Here is a 26,824-nt window from a genome sequence, read left to right as displayed (position 1 = left end):
AAGACGAGTGTGGCACGCAACAAAGCGAGGCTTTTTCATTTGCATCGCTGACGATTCCTGAGCTGTCAAAGAAATGACGGAAAAAATGAGAAATCATCAGCGCTGTCACTGCGGATGATTATACGCGAATGAATGAGAACACCGAGAAACAAAGCTCGCACCGTGCTGGGCTTTGATGCTTTACCTTTTTCCCCAGCGGAATTAAAGGATGAAAGACTGTCACAAGAAAGTCAACGCCAAGGATTGGCAGGGGAGGAGAATGCAGACAACCAGGACGTAGAGTGAAAATGAGAGGATAAAAAAATATATTAATTGTGTCGTGTTGTAATAAAACGAACGAACGTTCTCGATTCGGATTCATTTTCAGATTGGAGCGTTTGCCTCCGAGTTGATAAAGCGACCGGTTTCTTGTTTGCAACTACGTTCCAGCTGCCGAGCATCTGCTCACATTGACACAAAGCGGCGGATTGCCGTGCCAGAAGTGAGATCAAGGCTGAAGAGCGGAGGGAGGTCTGAGCGTCGCAGACAAATTCTCCCCACCAACACTCCAACGAGGCAGCGCTATGTTGTACTTTGCGATGGAGATGAAAGGATTGAACATTATTTTCCCCTTTAGGCCTAAATAAACAGACAACAAGTCGTTTTGCAAGTTATTGTGTTACAAAAAAAAAAATAGCGATGAGAAAATGAAGCTTCAATTCTGCCTAATGAACCAGTTGTTGCATTTTTTTGGACTTTGCCATGACGGTTGGTTGAATAAAGTTGTTCGAGAAACCTTTCAGCCCAACGTTGAGCAGAGAGTATCATCTAGACGAGTCCAAAGATACAACTGGTTCATGAATCAAATACGCAACTTCATTTTGCCCTCACTACAACAAACCAGATTTGTCCACACGAATCGATGGTGACTCGAATCGAGATGTGAATGAGCCGTTCAAAACGAATACCGAATGAGAGTTGACACGGAGCTGTGCTTTGGACTTCCTGTCTGGTCTGTTTTCTGTTACTCGGCAGAAAATGAACATCGGCAGGACTTTGTGAGTCTGATAAGCGTCGTCGATTGGACGAATTTATACTGCACTTGTAAAACGGAGCTAGCCAACATCCTCTGTGATTATTAAACATGCCAGAATGCAACTGAAAAGAAGCAAAATCTGTTTGGGCATTCCAGCATCCGTCATGCGGCGCTTGTTAAATGTCTTCTTGTAATTTGAAAAGTCATGAACAGCCATGCAGGCCCTCGTTTTGCAATCTGCTTTGTTCTCCGACGGCATCTTGCTTTATAATTACCAGCCCGGAAAGGTTATCAGCGGTTGTGTGTGTGTTTCCGTGTGGGGCAGGCGTCACGCTTGGAGAATGCGGATCCGGCATTGCCAAACGTCAAATGAGAATGCAATATTAGTTTGGTGATTTCACAGGACGGAGTCCCGTTTAATCGAAGTGGAGCCGAGGGTTGTCGCATGGACGTCAATCGCGCTCCAATTCATGTTTGGCCAGATGAGGATGGGAATGACTTTTTTTGTTTTTGGGTTTTTTTTGCCTTTTCATTATTCTTGTTGTGGAGTTTCGATGTAAAACTGTGAGCAAATCAACTTGCGGTTTTTGTGCGTCGTTCAATTAAGTAACGTTCACTCACGTCAAATTATTTACTGGCCAAGAAAATTCATCAAGATAATGAAGCTCATCTGAGAAAGACGAGCTTTTTTTTTTTTTTTTACTGGGATGGCTTGAATTGAATGTCATCATTCCACTTCATATCGCACGACTCCGCCCATGACTTTCGAGCACAGGTGTCAAACTCAAGACCCGGGGGCCACATCTGGTGTCCTCTTGGGATCCATTTTGGTACATTTGGAACTTTTAGATTGTGCATCATTAAATTGCGTAGAACTTGAACTTTTAAGGACCATTTCAATTTCTTTAGGAGCATTTAAATAACTTTTAGGGCGGCTTGAGGAGTTGCCCATGCATAAGTCATGAAACCTTTGGGAGTCTTTAAGTCCGTGGTAGTATTTGTAAGATTTGCGTTGGAGTACGTTGAAGACTTTGAGGATATTCTAGTCGATGTCGTCACGTTTCCGTTGGCATTTCGTCGTTAGAAGAAGATAGATTAGCAGTCAGTCCAAGTTGTCTCGTACAAATAATTGCGATACTCTCTCTGTAGTATAATGCCAAAGCCGTTTGCGGGGCCACGCGCAACTGACACTCCTAAACTTTTATGAGGACGTTATGGCCGCTCGTAAATGACCGTAAATATGTATCGCTGGGATCCTGCTTCGCTTTGCTCTTGGAGAGCCATACCTGACTGCCGTTGTTCAACCGGACAATGTTGAAGCATTCATGAGAAAATAAAAGCAACAGCGTGAGACGTGAAGCAGAGGAGGAAACACTGGCGGGACTTAAAGGGCTCACGGAAAGATCAACCCGCAGCGCGTTATCGCATTCTCCCAACGTTTCCATAGGCGAGTCGTGTCGACGTTGCTCTTTGAAGCTCCAGTGTGTACCATCAAAGCTTTGAGCATCCTTTTTTTTTTTTCCTCCTCCTTTTCCTTAATGCAGCCAAAGGAAGACGCTCTTCAATGCGTTTCATCGCTTTTGTAGACGCCTTGCACTTGACTCTTGCGTTGGCATCAATCGGATGTGGGGGACTTCATGTGACAAAAAAAAAATGTCTCTCCATATATCTGGTGGTGTAAATCTTAAAAAGAAGAAGACCACGTCAGAGCGATGAAAGGGTTAGTTAGCAGCGTAACCGATCGCAGGAGTTGGTCATTACTCAAGAGTTGATGGAGCAGATGGCAGAAAAGAGGGCACGCAGGGGAGCTGACGAACTGCTGCGCAACACGGATACGCCAAATCGTCAGACGGAAAAAACATTGACCACAATCCTGGCAAACGGAAAAAGATGCTCGACCAGGCGACGCAAACATTTGAAAGTAATCGGAACGTCAATTTCATTTATTTACCAAGAGTGGCCAAAAGAATTCAAAAGTTGCCCATTTCTGAAGAAGAAAAAAAACCTGTTGGACTATTTTTTTTTTTTTTAACTTGTGAGTCTTGCTTGTGTCACTCCTCACGTGTGCAGCATTTTTTACCTTTCTGACACTTTTTTCTCACATCAAGTTGGAAGGTGAGGAAAGGCAACCTTGGCAAAATATTGGCAGCGAGGAAGCACCCACCTCGGGTCAAATGTTTGCCCAACATTTTCTTTTCAAAGATCAACTCCACTGACTCGAGGAACGGAAATTACCAAGCATTAAAGTTGCGAGTTGGTTTTTGAATTTGAGCCATGAACACGATTCTCATAAAAATATAAACATAATATAATAAATGATGTTTGGAGTTGCAAATGGTTGTTATGCTTAACTGGCATCCGCGTCAGCATTCTTTAAGGGGTCCCAAAAAGTTCTTTAGAGTCTTCTAGATCTTTTTCAGTTCCATCGTTGTCATGGTGAGTCGGATCAAAGATGTACTGAAGACAATTTATATTTTAATTCTTTGAACTTCTTTGGCTCTGACACAACAAGCCAAAATGCCAACATTCACTATTTTGTTTACAATTATTCAGTTCCAATGCTGACCCAAAAAATAAAAATAAAAAAAAGTTTTTGAATTACCGATTGACATCAAAACTTCGGGTCCTCAGAGGAAGCCAATGAGCACGCAAAAAAATGTGATTTGTTGACCGAGCTCTTGATGATGAGCATTCAAACCATCCAAATTATTCATTCCTTAATTACTTTTTCAGCTGAAAAGCGATCCGAGCAAAGCCGAGTCTCATATCGCAGTCTGCTGGATATTTTACCAGCGCCTGTGTCAACAAGTCCGAATCGACCGTTGACTAATAGATGAAAAGGAATTATCTTCATCGCTATTTCATCAAAAAGCATGAAAGATTTGGGCTAATGTTATACCTGCGTAACAACTCCCAACGCGAGTTTGGCTTGAAAGAAGCCAGCTAGCAACAAGGTCCGTTGACAAAGCCTCCGAAGGTTGAGTTTTTCTTCAAAACTGCACCTGGAATGGGATTTTTTTTTTTTTAAATCCTATCCGACATCGCCCTGCCGTCTAAATCAATCGATGGTGCGTCTTGTAAACTGAACCAATCTGCTCAGAAGGCCTTCAAAGCTGTGTAAAAAAAAACAAAAAAAACAAGCATTTTTTTTTTCCATGTTATCAAGTTAGCAGTGTGGCCACAATTACATCATTTGTATTTATTTATTTTTTTTAAATCCTCTCGTGTCATGTCTGGGGCCTCGTAACAAAAGTCCAAAAAGCAAAAGCATCAGAAGCAAAACCAAACCTTCTATCTGGATCCGACTTGTGTTTATTTTGAGGCCGAATCCAAGTCATGTCCCGTGTGGCCGTGAACACATCATCTGCTCTGCGCCTGTGCGGGGAAATTCAAAGCGCGCACCGTTAATGTCGTTTGTCGCTTTGCAAATGTATGGCGATGAACGGTCGCCGCATCAACACGCAAAGTGTGAATAACAACAGAAGGGAAAAAGCAATAGCGAATTAATTTTGGGTGCCCGACATCAAAACATTCACTTCCACAAACATTGAAATAACGAGCTGTGATGAAATATATCAAAGTCATTTTGGACTAACGCCATTGCCATTTTTTTAATGTCCTTTCAATGACATGATCCATTGCATACAAATTTTTAAATCGGAATCACGTATCTGCTGCCATGCACCTCTTCGTGTGATGAGTTTTGGAGAAAAAAAAATGTACGCGAGGTGCTTCTTGACTAATGGTAAGCACGCTACTCGAATAAAATGACAAAGTCTTGTTGCGGCAGCCAGACAATGCTTATTATTGTGACATTTCCCGCCGTTGTATAATTGATACAAAGCCGGGATTGGCGCAGTAACAAACGAGCAACCAGCAATTCAGGCATGCATATCATTTGAACTAAGTGCTGCTAAAGTCGTTGAATTTTTTACGGGAAAATGTGTCCATTTGTGGCGTTGAGCGTACAGTACCTTGACATGACAACTCTATTGCAGCAAAAAAGTGTGTATTCTATTCAGATTCCTGTCGATTTTTGTTTATTGATAAAACAAAGCCAAATAAAGAACAATTATGCATGTTTAGAATTCTTCGATTCGTTGAATGCGTGACGTTTAATTGTCTTATTCTGAAAGGCGTATTTTATGTTGAAGGGTCGCTTCATATTTCCGTTTCCTGTTTAGCGTTTTCGTTCGCCGTTCAGCTCATCGCGGTGCAGTAATCAATGTCGATGTGAGTACTTGACTTGTTCTTATTCATTCGAATTAATATTGATAGCATATTCTTCTTGCTTTCCTCAGTAAAATAATGCGTGTGTTTATGCAATCATTTGATTCTCATGTTTGCATTCGATAGTCAACAGTGTTTAGCTAACTTGTACAATAGGTAGCCGTTGGCAACTTGCTAATGCAAGTAATATAGACTGGAAAGCTAGTAAGTTTATCGTAAACAACATTTAAACGTCTATATATATCAGTTTACTTGTGTTGGGAGTGTTGCTGGCTTTTGGATAGTAGAAGTACTTTGTTGCTTACTCTAATTGTAGTTTGAATGGTTTTCTTTCTCTCATTGTTTCATATACTTTATATATTTAAAGACTGTGCTCTCTTACCGGAGCCCCTGTGGTGGTCAATACATCCAAATAACCAGTTTAGAGGTCAAATCCTCAACAGTGCAACTTTACAGAAAAGAGAGAGTGATGTTGTACTCACCATTGTTTTTGAAACGGAGTTCCCGTACATCCTAAATCCTGTTAAATGCCAACTGATACTCATTTGATGTCTTTTGAGCCTGCTTCAGATTCAACCGCATATCCAATTTTGGCTTTTTCCAACAGCCGTTGTCATAATACATGTCAGAAAACAGGCATTTTTTTTATATTCAAATGAAAGTCCAAAATATTTTTCCAGGAGTACTGCAGAAATCAAAGACAAATGGTTGCTCGTCAGTGACACAGTGACTCTAAACAGTTAATCAAGCTCGTTGTTCTCAATTAAGTGATGGCTTAATTTGAAACTGGAGCACACAGTGGCGTGTCACGCAATTCGTATTCGCTCTGCGTGGTGCATGACAGTGCGAATGAGATGTCAAGACGAGAGTTAGCCCGCACCTCCCACGCCGATGCTATTATGAAGTCCTGCGGAAAGGCTCCGGTAGCATGAAAGAGCTTCTTCCGACCCTCACGACATGCACCGTGCCGCCGATAATGACGCCCATGAAAAGTGGCGGGGCATTCTTCTCGCCCTCCGGCTGAATTAGCATTAGCATAATGGGATTTTTTTTTTCTTTCCTAACATGCTACCTTAGCTACCATGGGGGCTTCAAGTAAGCCACAAATGTCCGGGGCCCATTAGCTGCTAACTGGCAGCGTGCCAGCCTCCAAACAGCGGGGAAGCAACAGCAGCAGAAGAAGAAGGAGGAGGAGGAGGAAGGCTGGAATGCGAAGAAAGAACTTCCTGCATTTCAATGCAACGCGAGTTCATAGTTCAAACCAGGGAGATGAAAAGAAATGATAATAATAATGATGATGATAAATACAATGAAAGAATGAGAGCAAGCTGGAATCTCTGGACCCCGTGCGAGCTATAGCTTGCGGCTCCACTAAATGATTTGCAATTAATTGTCATTATTTTAAAAAGTGCGTACCGACATACAGAATGGAGACTGGCGCGCCAATAAAACCAACATCTAAAACAATTAATCCTCCCTATTTTAGTTTTGGAACATTGAGCTCATTCCCCACTGTGGATGTTTTTGTTCGCCAACTGGAATCCAAGCATTTATTGGCAAGGATGAAGAAATGGCCAAATATATTCGTCAGAAGGAGAAATGTGGAAGGGGATCTCGTCCAGCTCCTCGTCTGTTGAAATTCAGCTTTGCCAAACAGCGTAATAACTTATGGATCCCTGTAGATGGCGGCGTTGGATCACTTTGCATTCTAACCAGCACAGATTCGAAAGGAAGGAGGAAACGCATCAAAAGTCGGACCGTTTTAGGTCGTTGGCGCGCCAACGAGTAATGTGCATGTAAAGTCGAAACAGTTTGTGTCGTGGAAAGCGTGCGTCGCCATCATGACCAAAAAAAATGATGCAGTTCATGAAACGAATGGCAAACAACATGTGAAAATAACGTGTTTCTTAGTTGTGCGTCTTTAAAAGAAGAAAAGAATATTTTGCCGTCAAAAGCTCTTTCTCAGTCTTGCTTTTCTTTTTTATATTGTCAGAAAGGCAAAAAATATTAACTTCAAAATCAATGTTGTGCTTGACATGTTTCTTATTACAAAAAGCTTGTTTGTTCCAACAAAAACAAAAAAAAACAACGGCAGGTTTCCTCGATACGACGCTTGATCATCTAATCACATTTGGGAATGCATGTGGTTAAATTATTTGGGACACAGTAAACTTTTCCTGACCAGTGGTGAACTTGATTTATTTTGCATTTCTCCAGCGTGACACATGGATAGCGAAATGTCCCGGTTCTTTCCAGGCTGTCTTGCCACCATGCCACCGCCGGCGCTGGCGCATATAATGAGAACCTGACGCCCATTATCGTCGCCGGAAGATAGCGAGCTGTCACAACGGGCCGAGGCGAATACAGAGCAACCGCACGCTGTCAGCAAAATGAAAATAATTACCTCTCACCCGAGCCTCGTTACTCACCGGAGCTGAGAGGATCCATCAGAACGCCGGAAACAAATGTGGAACTCAAATTACACCACGATACAGTCGGAGGTGGTTACTGATGATTTGCCATTTGAGATTGCCGAAACACAAATCCACACAATTTCCCTTCGAGGGGAAGTCAAATCCAAATATGTCTTAATAAGAATATGTTCTTTGCAGCCCGACGAGTCGAAACGCGGCGTTCTGATGACCTTTGTGGAATATGAGTTAAGCAACAAAATCCACCAGGTGGCGGCCATTTTGTCACTTTCTGTTGACTGAGAATGACATCAAAATTGCTCAGGATTCCGGTAACGACCAATCAAGGCTTACCCGTTTTCTGACGAAACGTGATTGGTCGTTGGCGGAACCCTGAGCATCATCTGTGATGTCATTTTCAATCGCGAGTGAAGTGACAAAATGGCCGCCGTGCTGGGATGCACAAAAACGGGTGGCTTTTGCTGCTTAACTCACATTCCACAAATGCAAGACTAACTCTGACCAGGAAGTTGGCCATTTTGGTTTCAGGCAGCCATTTTGTGCAAAATTCAAGTCTTGCAATTGATTAGAACGTTGCTAAAAAGAACAGCCCCCGCCTTCTAGTTTCACTGGTCAACACGAGATTAGGCAAGCGCGTCTATCATCACAAGACGTATGAAAAAGTAAAAAAATGACCAAGAATTCCTGGTCTGGTACGTTGACAAATTCCTACTGGAGGGATTTTTTTCACATTTGTCTGAATATGACAGGCTTGCCTAATTTCAAATCCAGCCGCTGACTCTTATCCGACACAATAACAAGTGATCGTGTCCGACCGGCTTATGGCATCACGTTGCATCACCAGGAAAAAAAAACGGACAAGCAACACGTCTCGGCCAAATCACATTTGCAATGATTCAAGACGACACGAAGACGACGCGTCACAAATGAGTGGCCTATTCTCGGCATCAATAAATGAGCACGTTTGTGTGCCGGTGGTTATTTTTGGCACCATTAGAAGGAGCGCTGTGCCAAAGGTCAGCCCGCATTAAGAATCCTACCTTCCCTTGTCAGTCAAAACTGTCACTGAAGAATATCTTGGAAGCGAACGCGTGTGTCTGCGAGCTCTTGAACGTCAAAAAGAATGACAAGCCCACTGGCTCCCACCTTGCTCTCTTATTCGGAGATCCAGCAGTTTAAAGCACGAGGAATCTTTTAATCTGAAGGGACAAAAAGAGGTTGAGTGTCAGAGGATCATGACTTATTAAGCAAGGAGTTCATTGATTATTGATTGATGCGTTTGCACTTCCTGCATATCATGGCTGTGCTGTGAGCAACACCTTTGTCCATTTTTTAATTTGTATTTTTACGTGAATGGGCGTTTTTGCGTGACAGACATCCTATTAATATGTCAAGTTAAACAAATAATAATAAAAAATTGAACATAAGTGTTTATTCTCCCAAGATTGTTTATATATATATATTATTAAGCCCAGAGTGAGCTCTGCCGGAAGGTTAGCTGAGGCAAAAATGAGGCGGCGCATCGCTGCTGTCAAGTTGCGCCGATGAATTGGTGAGGACGGGTGAAAGTGCACTCACAGCCTAATAGAGAGCGAGCCATGACAATGAGGCCGCACTCCATTTCCATCCCGGCTGTGTAAATGTGTGAAAATACCCAAGCACCTCTGCGCCTGTGCCAGCAAGTACCTGTAAAAAGCCACTCAGCGCTTTTATGGACACTGAACAGGAGGATTTTTTTTTTCTTTCTCTATATATACCACAAGGCATTAAAGACTTACTTGAAGGACGGTTCAGCCTTGCTGAAGAAGCCGTCTGTGCATTCCGCGGCTTCCCGGAGTTTTGATGTTCACTCCAAAAACCACGGTCACAGTCTGGAACTCATTAAAGGAAGTATGTATGTGTCCCTTATGCATGCCGGAGAACAAAACGACCATTTAATAATTTGAGGAATTTAAAATAAATGCAGTGCGAACACACCCATTATATTTGAACATTTAGGATACTTTTCGGGTTCTTCCTGTGTGGAGTTTGCATGTTCTTCCTGTGCCTGTGTGGCTTTTCTCCAGGTACTCCGGTTTCCTCCCCCATTCCAAACACTCGCCGATTGTCCCGAGGTGTGATTATGAGTGTGAACGGTTGTTCGTGTCTGTGTGCCTTGCGATTGGCTGGCGACCAGTTCAGGGTGTGACCCCGCCTACTGCCCAGGCGGCTGGGATAACCTCCAGCCCCCCCTGCGACCCTCGTTAGGAGTAGTGGTACAGATAATGGATGGATGGATATTTAGTTCCAGTCAGGGATTATTAAAAAAATGCCCAAAATATTTTCTACAAGCCTTTATGTCAGCCTTCCGATTCCGTTTCCTCGATTGGTCTTTAGACTTTTCTGTGTAAACTCGTATGATTTTTTTCTTCCAAAGTTTTTGGTGAAACTGGTGTCTTGGTTGTCCTTGTCCTCTTGTCTTCACACCCCACCACACAATTGTCTGTCATTCATTTGTCAGCTTTTCAATCGGAATCGTCAGAATCATCGTCATTAATCGACGATGTGGAAAAACGTGCCAGCAGTTTATCTCTTATAGTTAAAGTCACTCTAACGTGACAGCAACGAGCAAATAGAATAACAAAAATAACATTTAGGGATGTCGAAAGCAGAGTCCTTGAGCACTTTCAAGTGTGATCACCGACACCAATACGCAGCGTGGTTCATTTTGCTCATGTCAACACCTGTTATTGATTTGAGTGCTCAAACCTGTATTTAAATCTAAGTTGGATCGCGAGTAACCATGGCGACCGGCGCTAGCATCCGTTTGGTGGAGACATGCCGGTGGCTGGTACTCGATTCCTCTCCTCAGCGGGGCCTTTTAGACAAAGATGTGTTTGTTCCCACTGTAACGTTGTTATCGCCTTTTCTTTCACTTGTCTCATCCGGACACCTAACAGCTGCGCAGGTAAGCTTTTCTGACAAGGGCTGTGTGCAAATTGGATTTCTCTTCCCCTTATCCCTTTCAATTTATGATCCCACCCCCCTCGTCTGGCTGGCACTCAAACTCAATTCTGAAGCGGTTAGACAAAAGGCTCCGATAAAGCAATTAGTCAGTGGTTGTGCGCGAGAAGCCACCCCCCACCACGGCCCGGCGCGACCGTCCCCCGACAGGCGGTAATAGCGCCGCAGACTAAGGTGACGACGGTCATCGGCGCCTCGACTGTGGTGAACTCGCGATTAGTGACAACAATGAGATTGAGACACTTGAGAAGTTCAGAAAAGCCGCTTGCAATTTAAACGCGGCACTTTATTGCTTTACCTATTTGCTATTCACTCATTTGCTTATTTGCATTTTTTTTCGAGCTCATCCCATCCCAAAGGCTGCAGGTCCAAAAGTGCAACAATTAGCTAGTTGTGGATGAGAATAGCAGTTAGTCGAGCTAGCGTCGGCTATTCCTCTCTTAGCTAGTCGTACAACATTCGTATTTGCGGGACTGGCGAGGATTGGGGGTGTCAGCGGTTGGGGGCCGAGTTTTTGGTCACGATCATTTTCTGGGTAGATTGCGGAGAATTTTTCGCCACTGGACGATTGGTCGGGATAATCTTTGAGCCATCCAATTTTTGCGCTTAAACTTGGATATAATTCAGATCCAGGAGGAAGCCATGTCTCGCCAGATGTTGTAAATTCTTATTTTTGCGACTCGTCCTTTGAGCTTCTTCGTTTCACTGCAAAGACCTGAAGTTGCGGGATGAATAAAGACTTAGCGGTACTCTGATTTAACAACCTTGTTGACTCATTAAGCAGGTGACAAATGTTGAAATCTTGACAGGCGCAATTTTTGCTTCCAAGTGCTCGCCGTTACTTTTTTCCAAGAAAGAAAAATGTGTCGTCTCGTCGGCTGTGGCAAGGTGCAACATTTTAAGGCAAATTATTCAAAAAGTCATCATCCCGCTGGCTTCCACCGCACTTTAATGAGTCACCCCAGAGCAGTTTTGGGCGAGTCTGACAACGTTTTTTAGAAAGTAGTTCCTGACAAGTACGCTCTTGCCGGGTTTTTAAAGTCACCCTGACCGTATCTCCTGTGTAATAATTCAATTTGTCCAGTGCGGGAGGAAACTGAAAAGCGTAAAGGAGGATTTGGAGCGAAGTACATGGCATGGGGGGGATTCATTAAAGAGTCTCGTTATCTGGCCGTGTGGCCTGGCGAAAACAAATGTGATAGCGCTGATGAGGTTCTTCGCCATTATGGAGCTAATAACATGCTGCATTATGCGCATTTGTCCAACTGCTTATCGCAAGAACCCGGGCAACTCCTTCATTGAATCCAATTCTGTCCTTTCCAGATTGCATTCCTGATCCGATGAAGACGTTGTTGCATTTCTGTTCGAGTGATGCAATCATATTTTGAGAGCACTGCCTTTTAATAATCTTGACCTTGTTATTGAAAAGAAGCTAATGATGAGCTTAAGGAGTCGTGTTCACGCTAAGTTGAAACTTGTGGCTGTCCTACAAATCCAGTACAAGGGGTCTCCACTTCCCCGAAACAATCATAAAAGTCCTCACACTCCATACTTGAGCTTTGAGTGGAACAAAAACTATTTCGAGTAGTGAATGCTTCCTCTTTTCCTTTCCTTAAAGATGAAGTTTTTAGCCTCAATTTACTAATTATCCCCCACCCACCCACTCACGAGTACGCACGCATGCACCACGAGGCTACATGCCAGTGACTTGAACGCGGCCATTCTTCAAAGCATGTGATCATGAAAGCTCTTTTGACAGTCACCGTCAGAGAACGCAGCCCAGCTTCAACAAGTGAGCAACGCAAGTAAATCTTAAGCTAGCATTAGCGATGTAAACAAGCCAACGTTAGCTCGCCATGGCTGCTACGTTGCTAGCATGACTTATTCTTAACAGAGTTACGATAGCTCCGTTTTTAGCAGTAATTATTTCTCGTACGATCAATTAAAAATCAAAAAGAGGTGATGAAACCTGACGGTCGTTTAGAAGTTAAGCTAATTCCGCATCATTTCTGAATTTTCAGCTGCTGGAAGTCCCGTCGTTTGCTCGTCTTTTGTTTGTTAGCAAACGACGGATGGACATTTTTTATTTTGTTGTTTTTATTTTCAAGAGGTGAAAAGTCAAAGGCGGCAAAGCTCCTGAAGCACAATCGAACGGGTTAGCGTCTGTCGTCTGCTACACCCTCAAGTCGTCGCCAGCCAGTCAGTTGATAACAGCTAAAAAAAAAAATCCATTTTACTTTGGGAAATCACCCAGCGCCCCAAGCGAAAGGGGCCCCCGAGCTACGTCGGACATTGGAACATTTCGAAGACAAAATGAAAGTGCTGCTACAACGGCTCGGAAATCCCCCGCGTTGGCCCCCCGGGACACGACTGGAAATTCCCGCCGACAATGAAATGACACGGTAGAATTTGTGAATCTCCCCTACTCGCGGGCATTTCAGCATTTTTTTTTTCCATTTAATGTGTTGTTTCATAATTGTGCAACTTCCCCGATCGCACCGCCACAACATGCCCCAAGCAGAAACTTTGCATTCACCCCAAATTATTTATCGTTGCGACGGAGAGTGGGTGGTGGTGGGGGGATGCAAATTGTTTTCTTTTTGCTGGGGGGGGGTAAAGGAAAATAATTGAGAAGCACTGCTGTAACGTATTTATTGTATTTACGTTATTTCATTTTTGACATACTGTTTATGGTTTCACATCTCAATCAGTGATTTATCATAGTTTTCTGAGCAAAAACTCACTTTGAGCTCAAGTGGAGATGTCATCCCAAATGTCCTTTTAGTCAGGGTATTCACGTATGCTGTCCGTTGCCACCGGTGATGAGCATATCTTGCCATTCTTTGCCGCACAAAGATGTCGCCCTATTTTTGCGCCGCATTTAAAGGAAGTGAGAGGAGCCGCTGATTGGTTGATTTCTCCGTTCACACCCACAACGGCGCAAAACCAACACCCAGTCTAACCCGCCTCCTCGTAGAGTCACGGCGCGCACAGCGCTGCATTTGCGCACGTCGTGACGAGAGAGCCCTTCAAGGAGAGCCCTTTCCCTATCGGAAGCTCTCGCCACAAATGAAGTAAGTCGTAAGTGACAATTAAGGTGAATCTCGACTTAATGACTTCCCCATCATTCTTACTCTTGATCCACCCGGAAGGCTTTAAAAGCACCAATTAGGTTTTGTAATCAAGTGTCGTAATAACGTCCATTAAAGAAGCTAATAGTTAAAGTGCTGAAGTAAAGCTTTTACTTTTCAATGGCAATTTTAGTGTCCCATTTAGTTCAGGAGTTAAATGATTTGCTGAATTGAGATGTTTACTGCGGAAGTCAGTATTTCAATACTTTGCTTGCACTTATTCCATACTGTGTGTGTCCATCGCTTCACACATTGCTGTGGCCTGGCTGTGTATATTTAAAGTATGAAAATGTGTGTGTGTGTGTGTGTGTGTTCATAGTTGAATGACTCATTTAAACACATAACGCCCAAGCACACGCATCAATCAGCCTCAGTTCAGTGAAAATGACACCTTTGCTGTCAATCATCCGCTAATAACCATCATATTAGCCACGCTTGTCAGTGGACACAAAGTAAGGGTTTTTTTTTTTTTTCTTCCTTTGCCGTATTAAGTCGCTCTTCTGATTCAAGTAAGAAAGAAAACGTGCTTGCACTTAAGTGAGTTAGCAGTGACCAAAACTAATAGACAGCGCTCAAATTTCACCGTAGCAGTCAGACGAAATGTTCAGTACAAGAAAGCAAATTGCTAGAATGTCCGTTTAAGTTCCACTCTTTGCCGTGATCGTAGCAAATGTGTCTTTGCAGTATGTTGAAATACTCTGCAAGTCGGTTTCTATTTTTCTCCAGAGGACGGAATGCCAGCGCCGTTCCCTTCCCGCTGGCTTTCACATTTTCATTTGCAGGCCGCCAGTTGACCTCTATCTGCATTTCTGAGTGGCTGGAAAAATCATCCAAAAGGTCAACAACTGGTGGGCTTGATTGCTTCGTGTTAGTGTGTCCTAATAAGGCGTGAAAAGATCACGTCTTGTTTGTCAGTCACAAGTTACGTGCGGCTGTAGTGTTGTACCGTCGCGTAATCAATTAGCAGTTGTCTCCGGCGGGTTTAAAGTTTCTCGCCAAAACAAACAGAAGACCCCCCCCCTTAGTCCCAAATTACAGCCTGGCCGTCCATTTGTGTCTTTTGCTTCTCGTGTCACTTCTGGAGGTCGTTAGTGATGTGTATGAAACTCTTGTTTCAAGCTTTGTTTTCAGTCTTAGTTTATTTTCTTTGTTGTTTCTTTCCAAACGGTTTAACTGATACTGGCCAATGTTTGTGCAATAGTGATTTTCTTTCCACCAATGGATTTCTGCTGCAGTACTGACTCAGACCTGTAGTCGGCAGCATATTGCCACATGGCACCCAGACTGCCAGAACATATAAAAAATAAAAAAAAAAGTGGTCATAAAAGAAGAAATCATTGAAGCTAGGCTAACTATTATCTTCTCCGTTGACTACCGTTCAGTGGCAAACTCTTGAATGTCTTTCTGTTTTTGGACTCTGCTGACGTTTGAGGTGTGTACCCACCTGAAATATCGAACGTTTAACTTTTATGATTGTCAGCAACAACAGTTTTGCCAGCAGATAGGGGAGGAAATGTTGCTCTTAACACACCCCGCAGCACAGGACAATCGGACAGGATCATATTGAAGAGAAAACCGATCAACTTGGGGGAGTGGAGCTCGACACAACCGGTTGCTCCTTTTACATCAGGGATTCCGTTTCTTACAGTCTCTTGTTTAATATATTTTGTGTTTCTTCCGTTCAATGTGCGAAGTGCTTTGAAATGCCGTAACTTCTGTTGGGAATCGACTTGGTAAATAGAATCAACTTGACTCTTTGAGTACGGTAAAAGTGCAAATTTCAGTTTGCTTCCTAATTGATGTGGTTCTGTGTTACCTCGGGAATCGACCTCATAAATATTGAAACTTTTTTTAACATTTAGTACTCTTGGCCCGACTATTTTCTGAGCACGTTGAGGAAGGAAATGGACGCTTAACACAGCCCACTCCACATAATCTCTTAGAAACATCCGTTGCCATCTTTAATCGAAAAGTTATTTTTCAGTATGTCTGTACTTTCTTAAATTCTCTTCTTGATTCCATATGTTCATCATCACTCGCTTCATGTCGCAGTCATGTTGTCCGTGATTCGACCGAGCTTGGTTTCATTTCTGAATGGATCGGGCAGGAAAAATGTCTTCTGGTTTCCTCAGAGAGGAGTTACGCTCAAATTGGGCCTGATGGGGAGTACATTTGTACCCTGCTTAAATCATGCAAATAGCGTCTTTGCAGGCAAATCCGAAAACGAATGTAGACATTCCACTCTATGGTTGGGTTTTGGAAAAAAAAAATCCATATATTGATTTTAATCGATTTTCCTTTTCCGAGCCCGATATCGATTCATGAAAGCATATATTCTTCTGAGAATGCCTAAAACCGGTACTGCGGGAAATCCTTGATTGAATTGAAAATCAATCAAAGTGAATTGTGTAAAATCTTGAATCGAATCAAATCGATTTAGGAAATTTGAACCGATTATTTTTTTGCCCGCGTTTGACTAGTCCGGGGTGTCCGTCGGGGCCAGATTTCGGCGACCCTGAAAATGGATGTAGAAGGGTCTTAGACAAAAGCACTTAGTCACTTGGCATGCGATCCAATTATATCTGTCTTGTTTGGCTCCCAGTGTGTGGCGTGGCAGCCATTCGTCACGCGTGGGCATGATGGTGTTTTTACTTACTCACTACCTCTCCATTCATTGCGCCACTGACAGACAGGAACATTTGTACGATTGCAGAGTAGCTCCCACTTGTCTTTATCTTAACTCTAATTCACTGTGCCCTTCACGTTCTACTTCCTCTCTTCCGGGAGGCTGTTTGTTATTCCGCTCGCGCGAGTCAAAGCGCCCAGCGCCCACCGCCGCCCCTCCGCCTCTTGCCCCTTTTGTCCCGTGCTCTCATTTCGGAGGCGCAGTGCAAGTCTTAATGAAGCAGTCGCTCGGCAAATGGGCAATGTCATCAGAAGTTTGCTTCCAATGTGGTTATTGTTGTCTCAGCCTTCAGCACGCGTTCAGAGATGCTGCGTTCAGCCCAAAAGTCGACATCGACATTGCGGCCAATCAAATGTTGGCATGAGCGGGGGCCGTGGTGGGGTTTTCCGGCCCCACCTGATGCAATCGTGCCAGATAGACAGATCAATAAATCATTTGTTACATCATCCTGTCATGTTTGTTGCAATCATTTCGCCTTTTTTCAAATATTGGTTCATTAAAATGTATCTATTTGTTATTTTTTAATCTAAGAAAATATTAAAAGAATTCTTTAGTTGAGTTATGGGTTACTTGATTTTATCATATTTCTTGTTGAATTCTGGGAAATTGTGAGTAGTCACCAGTCCAGGACGGGTCTGGAGAATATTGTCATAGCACGGTAGTGGTTAAACACAAAGAAATGATTTGAAATTTCATTTTAAACCAAGTCAATTTTTCTTTAAAATCATCGGGATTCAACAGGATACCTTTGAAAAATGAATCCGTCTTATGTTCTCTCTGCTGGTTGAAAGAGAAACATTTCAAAGATTCTAACATGGAAAATAAAGCTGCGCTCTTATTTGCTTTAAAAAAAAAAAAAACCTCTCCATAAAAGTATTCGCGTCACTGCAAAAGTGAAACTCTTCAAACTTTTAAGCCAGCGTCGCATTGTTTTTGACAGCTTGTCACAGCATCCCGATGGGAGTCGCTATTAAAAGTCCACTGTTGGGCTTTTCTTTTTTTTCTTCCCGTTCCCAAAATCGGCAGCACTTTGCTTGTGCCTTTTATTTCAAGCCCAATTTTCTCCCGCTTTAATTTCACAGATGCGTTCCACCTCATTGATGTGAACATTTGCCGGTGTCTGGTGAATGTTGCGGTGCAGTCGAATGCTACCATCCGTCAACCTTCATGCCTTGTTGCTTCTTATGAGACTACAAAGCCTGCTTCTCTGCCTTTGGGTACAAAGCCCGTCCCCCCCACCACCACCACAACAAAATCATGACACGAAATGTAGAGACAAATTCAAACTACAGAGCCGAGCTACATCTCTTTGCCAGATTTTTGCTCAATAGCTGTAAAGTGCATTGCCTTCATTGACTTGACAAGCTGACGTTCACCTTCTAATCTTCTACTCAAAAGCTATGCTGAGATCGAATCCCAAACAATGCGATACCCCATCTACTGGTGACCGTTAGTCACAACAAAAGAGAATTTTACAGACAAACTGGGTGTGACCCTCCCCCATGCCAACCTGTTGAAAAACAAATGGATATTTGCTGGTGGTACGAGGAGAGTCACATTCCTGCGCATTGAACAGGACCAAGAGTCCAACGCCCAAATACAAAATGAGAAGACTTGCAAGAAGCCGCATGTAAAGTTCAACCTTGGTGGAGGTCTGCGCTCTCCGCCTGCTCTTCTGTCATTCTCCCCGTCACCTGTCACAAGTGCGTTGAAGCGTGACAATCCGTCACCCTTGAATACCGCAGCAGCTCCCTGAGACCAAACCGCCTCGGAAGGTGATCCAAAATGACAAGCGTCAACTTAATTAGCCCGAGTTTAACTCGGAGGCCGCAGCGGCTCTTCGACTGTGGGTGGACTTTGACATCATACCCTCCGCTATAAATATCTACAGGTTGTCAAGTTGTTTTTGTTTCACTCGGCTGAGCCTCATCATATTGATAGTGGCCACCGTGTGCTTTCTGTCTTGTCGGCATGCATCATGTCGCTGAGTTGCTCCTTAATGCATGAATGATACTGTTGCCCCCCCCCCCGCACCTGGCTATAGGCTAGGCGACACTGATACGGGTCAGCTGCATACAGGCCCAATTAACCAGAGGCGCGAGTGCAACGATGGATGGGCCAAAGGCTGCAATCTGTCAGTTGCATGAAACGATGAAGCCTTCTGTTGTCATGCAACTCGTTTGGGTTTGTCGGCATCGCAGCCACAGTCAAGCTCCGCCTCCTCACAATTCACATTTCAAGTCACTATCCACGTCTAGCTTAACCACCTGTTATGGATTACAATTCAATCTTAACAAGCCATGTTTAAATCATTCACTGCCATTGACGGGGATAGAAGCCAAAAAGTAGATTGGGTTTTTTTCCGAGCAAAATGGCTGACTGTCGTTCGACATGCCTTGCAAATTTCACGGTTGGAAAGGAATTGATATTGGGGGTTGTATTTTCAAGAATTCAAGGATCTTCTGCACGCAAACACTTTTGGGGGATAAGAGGAACTTTTTTGGAGTAGCAGGAAAACGCTGGAGTTAAGCGATGACATTAATGAGGCTTCCATTCCATTGGCGCAGAGGCTTAATTAATGCCATTAATAACTCGCGTGTTTTCCTGCCACTTCCTGTCAGGGCATCTGCTGTGCGAAAGGAATGAACGTTTGCGACCGATCCATCACCGCCGACTGACCACTGTGGCGGACGCAAACATCTGGAAGCTCAGAGGGAGCGCAACCGATTGGGAACAACGCGCGTAAAGGACAACAACAGTTGCAACGCGCGTTCAAAACGGCCTCACCTTGGATGGATTTGAAGACTCTCCAAAGACAGCCGGCAGTGAAATTCAAAAGGGACAAAAGGCTCCAAAGACATCAACTGCAGACATCATTTTCACTCGCCAACAAGAAATTAGCGTAGGGGGACGGGTCTATCAAAAAGGTAAAGAACCCATGGCCGAAATTGAAGAGCGAGTCGGCCATTTTGTTTGGAAGCAGCCATTCCAGGCCCTTTAAGACCCGGGAAGTCGGCCATTTTGGTTTGAGGGAGAAAAAAATAATAATCCTGGAACACTAGTTTCACTGATCAACATGAAATTGAGCTGACGCATCATAAGTGGATATAAGAAAACATCTCAAAATTGAAGAGGAAGTCGGCCATTTTGGTTTGAAGCAGCCATTTTGTGTGCGAATGCGATGGCTCATACTTTGACGAGCTTGCAGTACCAAAATTGCCCAACAGGAAGCTTTTTTATGTTTAATGATGTCAACGTTGGATGATGAGTTCAAGTATCCGCCGTAAAAAAAAAAACAGAATGGCGGCGGGCCGTTTGTTTGATTTAACTTGTCACGGTTAAAAAAAAAAACATTTCCATGGATGCCTATTTTGTAAAAACATTTTTATATGAAAAGTTACACGTTGCTCCCCGTGTTTGTTTTCTAGCACTTGATGAGTTTTGAATCAATATCCTTTTCCGAGTTTTGTTTTTTGTTTTTCTGAAACATCCTGACTTTTGAATAAACAATAAATGCCTCCACTCTCTCATTAGTCTCGATGTGAGCTTAAGGCGAGAGTGACGGTAATTGGAACTCATGTATCGGAAAATAATACAAATTACTCCCTGGGAGTCTATATTTGATTCTGAAATGAAGCACATAATGTGGATTGAGAAGGAAAGAGAAGGCTGGTGGTGGGGCCAAAAAAAAAAAAAGAAGATGATCACACTTTCCTATTTCCTATTAACATGTTTTATGACCAGTGAATTTTCCTCACTGGCCAAAGCGTTGACGCTGGGCCACACTTAAAATAGAAGCCTCCCCAAATTACACGCAACTATTCAATTTCAGCTAATATTACAATAATAATGAATTAGTCATAGTACAATTCATCATCAGTTTGCATTAGCGCTAATGAATTATTAATAACCGGCGAATATGTTTCCAAAAGGAACACCTAATAGCAGTTCGGAGTGCTTCATTTTCATTCTCACGTTACAAAGAGCCAATCGATCCTTGGACTAAATATTCATGTGTTAGTCTTTGAAGGGAACAGAACTCCCAAAATGGACAAATGATTTTTTTTTTTTTTTGGGAGGAAAAAGTGATCTCATGAAAATAACATTAGAATATGAAAGTGGGCGTTTTGAAACTTATGCCCAGTTTTTGCAAACAAAGAAGAATTTTTTTTTGTAGAGGATATTCCAAAATGGTTTGAGCAAAGCTCCTGAAGCCCAAGCAGACAGGTCAAGCACGAGGTGACACCAACTGTCCTTGAACAAAGTCAATTTCAAAAATACTTTTTTTCTTCTGCACCCAAAATGACTTTGATTGCTTTTTCCTTGTTATTGGTGCACAAGTCCCCATATGCGCCGTGTAATATGACATCATTTGTTGCAAATTGTCAAACGGACGGCTCAGCTTGCTCCCCGGCGACCGCAGTTTGAGAACCCCTGCTGCAGTCCGCCATTTTTCTTTCTTCTGAGGTGTCATTTTGAAGGTGGCCGAAAGCTGCGGCGTTGTCACCTTCACTCCCGAGTCGATATTGTAATTACGGCCCATCTTCTAATAGCATCAAATCTGTCTTGTGGGCGGAACAATCCGCGGGGCCCCAAAATGCACCTCGGCATGAAGCCGCCGCAAAAGAGCTCGGCGAAATAACGTTTTCTTGCCACTTTGCCGAGGTGGACGGGGCAATTTTCCCAGGGAGATGGTGAGCGTGATTGAGGTGTGAGTTGTTGACATCTTTGGATTACAGCGATTGCGTGAGCGGCAGACAGTAATGGAAGTCTCATTTCCTTTCATTTGAAAAGGTGAGCGGCAGACGCAGCGTGAAAGCTCTCCGACTGAAGCGACACGCGGCGCGGCTTTAAAAATGTTCCGCTGCCCAAAAAGTAGGACGCGCTCATCACAAGCCTGATTTCATGTCATCACAAATTTAACCCGTAAACACGGAGTGAGAACACACTGTGCGTCATCTCGTTGCTCCCGTGTTAAATGGAATTTTTTTTCTGAATTTAACAACCGGATCATAACATTGCGGGTGATGTCGCTGAAGATGTGTATGACGGTACATCTACGACTTGAAAGGGAACATTTTTGGCAAAATTGTTGTTTTAAATCCATAAAACGGCAAAAGTGACCACGGCGCCTGAATATTCGCCACTTATGACTTGGCAGCTAAGCTGGGTGAAGAATTGCCAAACTCCTCCGACTGACAACACGTTTTGATTCGGCACCAGATTGAACTCCTGTTCACCTTCGCGTGTGCCTTACTTGAGATGATCATTTATACACTCAAGAAAAAAATGTCCCGTCCTTCTCTTCTGAATATTTAGCTGTGCTTATTTGGGTCCGAACTTGCTCGGGCCTTTTTTTGTTTCATTTTTCCACTTGACCTTAACACTCTTGAGTCAGTTTTCTTTCCGGCCTCTCCAAACTTGTCTTGGACTTTGCGAATGTAGGCTACGTTTCAAATTCGCATCGTTGGAATATTTGCGACGTGAAGGGATTTTATTGCATTTCATTCGTTTGTAAGAACATGCCAAATGCATCCTTTTTTTTTTTAAGCCCGGTCCCAAAGGATGAGTACCGTACATGAGTGTTATTTAAAAATCCAAAGTTTGCGCACGGTCGGAGTGTCTAATCAAAGTGACCAAAGGTAATGCTGAAAATTCAGCCTGGAGGTCAGAATGAACTTCATCACGCCGTCAGTTTGGATCGGAAAATCATTTCTTGTCTTGAACCCAAAGTTTTTTTATTACTTACAGGATATGCGGAAAGGTGACTTTAAAAAAAAAAAAAATGGCCCACTATCCTGGCAAAGCCCAAAAAAATTAATATGCAGTTGCTTTTTTATTTCATCTTTGCAGGCCACCCCGACATGAAGGAAGGCAAATTTACACTCCAATTCAGTCTGTCGGAAAAAGTCGCCGACTTGTGCTGGAAAAGCAGAATTCCAAACACGATATTTGCTTTTCAGGACTTTGGCATACTCGGTGCCCTTTCCGTGCAAACAGCTCATCTCCAAAAGTGCTACTTAATAACTCAAAAAGGCCACGCTTATGAATGTCATTGCATCCTCACGGCAAAAAAGCTGTCGCGCCACAATCAAGATTTCTTCTTTTTTTTTTTTTTGCCCGCTATCGTCACAATTGTCTCCGAGTGCTGCCGTGTGAGTCACTTTGAATAATGAATGTGGAATGCGAGGACGCGCATCTGTTATTGTTGAGCCGCGCTACCAGTGGTGGGCAGAGAAAACCCAACGCCAATATGTTGGACACGCACACACACACACGCGTGCGTGTGAGACGCAGAAGAGTGTCTGCTGCTTTCTTAACACTGCTGGCAAGTTTACAGATTGGGCTCACACCTCTTTTGTTTTTTTTTTTTCAGTTTTAAAAGAGTTCGACGGTGTTCTCCGCTGGCCTTGGCTCCGAAGATGCGGCTGCAGGAAAATCCTACTAGAACTTCTGAACTCAAATTGAAGTCCATCAGAAGCAGGTGGCAGGTGTGTACCAATTTGAATGCGTTTTGGTGAAAGGCAAACAAAACCATTTCGACGTGCCGTGTAAAATGATTGCAATGGCAATAATTTGCCTTTTTTAAAGCATGTTAAAATAACAGTTGAACCTGATTTGGGATTTTTTTTTCTTTTTTTGAATTGCATTTTAATCCCCCCTTTAATTCTGAACACATCGCCGATGATCATCCAGCATATCCGTTCGCACTGTCGATGGAAATGTTTGAATTCTCTTTGGAGGCACTCACTTCCCTTTCACACCCTTGGCAAGTTGAATCCTCCGGAGTCATAAAGGACTCCGTCCCCGGTCGTCATAGTAACAAAAGCCCACAGCGAAACCATGAAGCATTTTTTTTTTGTCTTCATTCCATCTGCGCTTCTCACGTCGCAACGTGTCCTGTACTAGACGCTCAGCCCGATGTGGTCTTATTCTTGCCGAGGCTGCAACCGGCCTCGGGTCTCAAATTGCTGCTGAGGGAAAGTAATTTTTCAAGCAAGCAATATGGGTCAACATCAACTTGGTTTTGACCAGACTGCCGTGCTTGTTTTTGCGTTCTCTTTTTACTCATTCACTAAAAAAAAAAAAATAGATCTTTGACGTCTTTAGCCGTCAATGGCAACAAATGAGTTAAGTTAAATGCCATCTACAAAATTGTGGTTGTTTTTAGCGAGCTGCTTTGCGCCGATCCTGCAGCATTGGCAAAATGCAAGTGGGCCACTTTTTCGAAGGCAATTTCGAGCAGGCAACACGCATGTCATGCAAATGACTTTTGCGCACACAGCAGTGCGTCACCGTAATGTTCAGAAAGCTGTCAATCATCAATGTTTTTCAAGCGCCTATTTTATATTTCATGACACCGCTGTTCAAGTTCAATTACTTTTGCTTTTCACTGTTTGCAGCAATTGACGTGCTGCAGTAATGCCCCGCTCAGCGGACTTTGTTGTATATCAAAAAAAAAAGACGAGATGTTTGTCATTTTTAAATGTTTTGTATCATCGCCAATTATTTCTAAATTCAAATTTTAAACTTCTTTAACAAACGTATTCAAGTGTCTGTCAGTCTTTATTTTGCGACCAAAGGTTTTTGGTTGACGTGTCACGAAAGCAAAAAAAAACATTTGTGTCAAAGTCACACTTCTTTTGGCAAAACGCTCCTTTTTGCTACTTTTGGGTCTGGTAAGAAACTTTTTGATCTTGACGAAAGAAGACAGTCTACTTTTCCTTTTGGTGCCTTCGAGGCCAGTACCGGACAAAATGCACGAATGCTAAATTAACGAGGTCACAGATTAATTAAGCCCAAAAAAATCAAATGCCAGAAAACTTTGATCTTGTTTCAAACGCATTTTGCAACATGACGTAAAAATAAGTGGCTCACAATTTCAAGTTTCAACTCAGGCTAAACGTCGCTCCTCCTTCACTAAGATGCAAAGATCTTCTCTAAATTGAGACGAGTCACTTGAACAATATTCCGTTGACGCCAAGGACTCTTTTGCTATTAGCATCGTCTTTGTCGCCATCTTGTGACACCTTTAGCGAAAAAGCACCCAAATAAGAGACAGCCCAGCCAGTCGCAATATTTCTGATTGGCCGTTTCCACCCAAGATGAAAAAGATGCGCCGCTTGTCGCTAAAATGCGCAACTCGCTCCACGAAAGCCGTTGGCCGCAATCACATCTGCTCGCTGTTATTTGGGAGTTTTGACCTTCTGTTCAAAGCTTTAACAAATGGCTGAGTGGCGCTCGCCGTCTGACAGCATATGAATGTCCAACCACCCGCGATGAATATTTAATGATCTCCGCTCGCGCCACGCACACACTCTCACATTTCACTCTTGGTACACAGACAACCTCGATTATACGCCCCATTGGAGAGTCCTCGGCAGATCGTGAAACGTCTCGACTCATTCCGCCGAAGGACGAATGCCTTCTCGCGCTCCTCACTTTGACTCTCGCCTTCTTTCTTCCATCCCATTTGAAGTCGCAAATACTCGTGTTAACTTAAATGATGAGTCATCGCGCCGTTGAAAAGTCTCCTTCCAAGTCTTGATCAAACGTCCACCGCCCGCGTGCAATTTCATCTCGGAATTGAGAAGCATGTTTTGGGCTGTTCGATCTGCAGCTAAAGTGGCTGCTTCCGATTTCCTTCTGTTCCTCGGAGTTGAGTCTTCCATCTGAATTCCTGATCCCCGGGCAAATGCAGTGCATATTTTGCTCAGTTTGAGCCGAAATGTGCGCAAGGTATCAGATGGAGTTAAAGGGCTTTCTTGGAGGAGGCTGTCAGATTAGCTCGGGCCGTCGAGGACGTGCATGAAAATTCAAGTCTTGTGTTGTTCTGCACGAGCCGCAAGTGCGCCGGCTCGACGCGCTCCCCGGGCTGCAGTTGAACTTTTTTTTAATAAGGTCAGAAACAAAAATCTGTTGAAGTCATCTTGTGATATGTAAACACTTTGCGGTGGAAAATTTGCCTTTCGCTTTCTCTTCGGTCTCATGTGCCTCACCGGCGGCTTTTTTTCCACGCCGGCAGCCTTTCTCATCAAGAAAAAGTCAGCACTCATGTTTTATCTCGAATTCCAGGAATATGAAAAGTTTGGCAGAGGTGAGACGACGGCTCCATTTTTGTACTGCACTCAAGTAAACAGATACTTGGATTCGTGGATAAAAAAAAAAAGGATGCTGATTTAGGTCATAATGGTGCAACTGTCAATGTGGCGGAAACATTTTTGATGGGCAAATCCGTTCAAACATGCTTGTGGACGAAATTAAAAACAAATGATTTTTTCCGTCATGCCACAGGCACGTTATTGGGCGAGCTCCCTGCGTATATCCCGTGGCCTGTTGGGGAAAAAAGCCAAATGGAAAACGTGTGCTGGAGACGTAAGAAAAAAAACACAATGTTTGCATACTTCACTTTTGAATTGATTAGTAATGCCAAATGCAAAAAAAAAATAATAAAAAATCCTTGTGCATACGATAATAAGACAATCCCCCTGTGGCATTATGGAAAAAATGCAATGTTTATTTATTTGTTTACATAATTTGATGATTATACGAAAATTGTCTTTATCATTTGTACTTAGTTCCTTTCCACCACTGGAGTTGGGCTTGAGGAGGGCAGCGTTTGTACGATAAGGGGAGGTCGATGCTCACCGGTAGACAAAAGAGTCGAAGGCAGACTTTTACCGAGCTTAGTGCATATCTGGGACATTATAGATTAACGACTGCGAGGCAGAGCTCTTCCCTGCATTTGTTAATCCCCCCCCCACGCCACGCCAACCTCCCTAACATCCCTCACTCAACCTGATTCTCCTCATTTCCCTTCCTCGCAAGACGTTTTCTCTCCGCTCAACTTTAATTAGTTTCCGCGTGCGCTGCAGGAAAAAGTTGGTGCTCCTTCAGGTGATAAAACACGAGCTGCCACCGAGCTTAGTCGGGGTTAACAAAGTTGAGGTCGAGTGTGGACTCCCGGGACCTTTTGATCAGACCGTAGAGGAGAGTAATGAGAAGGAAATGAGAGTCATGGCGGAAGCAGGAAAGGATTAAGAAGTCGCCAAGTCAAATATTTGCGTCTTCCAAATAATGCAAGTGATGGACTGTCGTCTTTTTGTGCATTTTAGTTTGAGTTTGGATGTTCCTGTTCACCAACGTGAGGAAAAGTTGTTGGTCGTCTGGACATGACGGCTTTTTAAATATGAACTGATCCTCCTCAAATAATAATAACGATGATGGGGATAATGTGAAAGTGCAAAGCGACGCGTTCCAAACGGGATCAACATTTAACAAAGCAAAAATTGCGAGGCGACTCCAATGTCATCTCTTTTTTTTTTTT

General features: G+C 43.3%; 1 long non-coding RNA gene across 1 annotated transcript in view; it reads left to right on the top strand.

Moving 5' to 3' along the window:
- The first annotated feature begins 5,188 nt into the window (after window positions 1–5,188).
- LOC148323898 (uncharacterized) overlaps window positions 5,189–26,824 on the top strand; it is a 40,072-nt gene continuing 18,436 nt past the window's right edge. The window contains exons 1-2 of the long non-coding RNA XR_015846540.1: window positions 5,189–5,248; window positions 22,874–22,988. This is a non-coding gene — a long non-coding RNA (uncharacterized LOC148323898). The remainder of the gene's footprint in view (window positions 5,249–22,873; window positions 22,989–26,824) is intronic.

Source organism: Idiotropiscis lumnitzeri, chromosome 14, assembly GCF_059441095.1.
Source record: "Idiotropiscis lumnitzeri isolate Australia: NSW breed Sydney's pygmy pipehorse chromosome 14, RoL_Ilum_1.0, whole genome shotgun sequence".
Taxonomy (NCBI): domain Eukaryota; kingdom Metazoa; phylum Chordata; class Actinopteri; order Syngnathiformes; family Syngnathidae; genus Idiotropiscis; species Idiotropiscis lumnitzeri.
The sequence above is the reverse complement of the archived record's forward strand: the minus strand, read 5'-3'. Positions and strand labels throughout refer to the sequence as shown.